Below are 3401 nucleotides of genomic sequence, written 5' to 3'. Positions count from 1 at the left end.
GTCGCCGTACCGCCGGTGTTCAAGTGGGACCACTTATGGGGGGTGGTTCTCTGCACTGCCGGTGACCAGGGCCACGTGCACGGCAGCTGCCACTCGAGCCCATTCAAGGTGGTCTTGTTGTCCTTGTTCAGACAAGATAGGCAATCTCTCGCCTGTGTCTACTCCTCGGAGACTGGAGAATGGGGCGATCTCATATTAGGAGAGGGACCATATTACATTCAAAATTTTACTGCATATGCAACCCTAGTTGGTAATGTCCTTTACTGGGCGTTTAACGGTAATTGCATACTTGAGTTTGATTTGGATCGACAGAACCTAGCTGTGACTGCGGGGCCTCCTATTACACCTGATTTCTACTATGGCGATTCTCAAATCATCCATGCTGAGGATGGCGCTGTTGGCTTCGCCATATTGGCTCATTCCCGCTTCCGAATGTGGCAGAGAAATGTCAATTATCAAGGCGTTGTCACATGGGTGCCTTGGAAGACCATTGAGATGTGTAACATTCTTGGGCTCTCTCTTCAGACATGGGAACAGATGACAGGGATGGGGTATGATGAGGATAATGATGTGATATTTTTATATGTCGGCCCCAATGTCTATTCGGTTCAACTTAAGTCTATGGAATCAAAGATAATTTACGAAACCAATTGGATCAGTGATATTCATCCTTTCACCAGTTTCTATACAACAGGTGGAAAATTCTCATCCTTAATCCTTATATAGTAGGAGTAACCTAATCTGGTCATGTTTTATACATGATTGCTTGACTGCCTTCTTTATTATTCTGAAGTGTTCACTAACAGCTTTAACTTACCAATTGTCCCATTTCTGGATATGCAAACTTATAGCTATATTCTTTAGTTCTTATTAGATATAGTTGTCTTCACTCCTTTTAGATACCAATGAAATGTTGAATGAGGAACTCAGGTGGCATGATTGGAACCTCAAAGCTAGTTATATTCTTTTATCCAGTATGTTAATTTGTTGTTGTTATTCATCATAACCGCATAACAATAATAATAACTTCTGTTGAAATTCACACTTTCTGAATAACTCTGAAATAGTTGCATTTCATGTCTCTAGTTAGGCTTCATTTCTTTCAAACTGAAGATCCACTCACCATTTGTCGCTAGAGTTTATTAGCTTTGGCATGTTTTAATTTTGTCCACTTGACATGAGGCATGAGTTTACATGAGAAAAGTTCTAAACAATATTTTTTATCTGCTAAATTCTTCATTATGAGGTAGCTATGTATACTATTTTCAGGAATTCCTTTGCATTTTACAGTATATGTAAAATTTTGTTCTGTATTTTTATTATCCCAAATTAGTTATAAAACATCTATGAAAACTGAGTTACGTTGCACAAGTTATATTTTCAGCTCATCTATGTAATGCCTCCATTTGTCTTCTCCCCTTAATTGCTTTTAATTTCTAAACTTATGCTTCTAGGAACATCCATTGATGGTGGATCTGATCCAGCTGAAATGCTGCACGGTACATCGGATGCTTGTCTAGTTTGACGGACTAATGTACTGAAATAGTTCAGCTGGTAAGATCTTCTGAATATAGCTTGTGAATTTGGACTCTTTAGTTATTTTTTCTATGGTAAATAACCAATTGCCAATGTGGGAACATGCACCCCTAAATTTCTGTCCATTCGACTATAGCAATTCAAAGATGTGAATAGCACAAACAAAAAGGTGCCAACGCAAAATGACTATGCCTTGATGCTGAAATTACCTATGTGCTCCTATCTAGCCATCCCCTGAGTGCTCCTAGTTGTTTCAAAATCGATATGCAGAATGCAATTCTTACTGCAAACATTTCTGTCCATTTCAACGTTTACTCTGTGGACCTGAGACTGAGGTTGCTGCTGCTGCTGTCCACTACCACATTTTTTTTTTGAAAAGGGGCAAAGATTTTCTATCAGAAAGGATTCTGATGTGAGCAAACAATCCAATACATGGCTAAATAAAAAATCTTGAATGTATAAAGCTCTTGTATTGAAAGTCTCCTAACATCCAATACCTGATATATCCGATTACAGTTATTGTTTAATGATTTGAAACTCTTATATTGAAATGCTCAATATTAGTTCATGAATGATTCCGATCTCACTGGTAGAGAGGGTGACTCGCACCTGTTATTTTATCTTAATGGCAGAAATCTCCTTTATGGGCCTGTAAAGATATCTAGAAGTTGTTTCTCCACATTTGTAATACCCTGTAGTATTTTTTCCCTATAAACTTTGAAGTTCTTATGCACTGCTATTTCTATCAGTACATATATCATACGTGTCTCAACTTTTGGTAGATCTGCTTTTGGAATTAGATGATTTTTCGAAGGATAATTAATTTTTATTTCTTATAACATAGATTTGAAAATGGGCAGTGTTCTTGTGGAAAGTTTATTTGAAGAATGATGTGGAAAAACAACCTGAGATTGTACTAATTTTGCCACTGCCTTTTTCATGTAGGTTAATTTATCAGCTGAGTGTTACTTGTTGTCACAATGGATTTTGTCAATAATTAAGCTCTGTATTGTCAAGCTTTTTCCGATCATGCCAAGATGACAGTTGGATGTAGTGGTGCAAAAATTCAAGAGAAGACGATACCACAGGTGGTGCTGATGAGTGATGAGCCTAGGCTGAGATGGAAGTTAACTTGAGGAATAGTGTTCGGAACAATGTCCCGCAAAAAAAAAGTTACTCCCTCCGATTCATGTTACCTGTCACTAGTATGGATGTATCTAATACTAAAATGTGTCTAGATACATCTATATTAGAGACAATTAATATGAATCGGAGGGAGTGGGATTGTTGATGTTTAAAGAAAAGTTTCATAGGCGATATGGTATATTTTTTGGTTTAGATTTTAGTATGTGATATGTTTCTGAAACCTTGATCATTTTCCTTTTGGTGTCATGATTGCAGAGAACTCTCTGCATGTCCAGGTTTGTCAAAAGTGTGTTCCGTAGCAGCGTACCGGCATCAACTAGTTTTCAGTACCTATTAAATGTTAAGTTTTTAGGAAAAAAACCTGGTTTATATGTAGTCAAATTCCAACAAGTCACTCGATCTGTTTCCCATTTGGACGCTGCATTGGTGGTACCCTGTGTGCCCAGATACATAGAACAATGTGATGGATGGACCAACAAGAGTGTTCATCACATATTTTGCATATGCAATGTGATGGACCAAGAGAGCAATTGCCCAGGAGCCTCAATCCCCTGATGGAGGAGGCCGCCGGAATGGCCCGCCGCTGTAGCCTGTCCCTGCATCCCCAAATCAAGGCGAGGGAGGAGGGAGCTGGAGTGGCCCGCCACCGAAGCACGCACCTCCATCCCCAAATCCTGCAGCCCGCGCCTCCATCCCTAAATCGACACGAGCGACGAGGG

The 3401-nt window shown here is 39.3% G+C and overlaps 1 long non-coding RNA gene across 1 annotated transcript; it reads left to right on the top strand.

Annotated features, from left to right (window-relative positions):
- The first annotated feature begins 596 nt into the window (after positions 1-596).
- On the top strand, positions 597-2972 carry LOC124660196. The gene is made up of 3 exons (XR_006989810.1): positions 597-694; positions 1455-1554; positions 2482-2972. It is a non-coding gene; the product is annotated as an uncharacterized LOC124660196 (long non-coding RNA).
- Positions 2973-3401: the final 429 nt, after the last annotated feature.

This window comes from Lolium rigidum, chromosome 6 (assembly GCF_022539505.1).
Source record: "Lolium rigidum isolate FL_2022 chromosome 6, APGP_CSIRO_Lrig_0.1, whole genome shotgun sequence".
NCBI lineage: Eukaryota > Viridiplantae > Streptophyta > Magnoliopsida > Poales > Poaceae > Lolium > Lolium rigidum.
The sequence above is the reverse complement of the archived record's forward strand: the minus strand, read 5'-3'. Positions and strand labels throughout refer to the sequence as shown.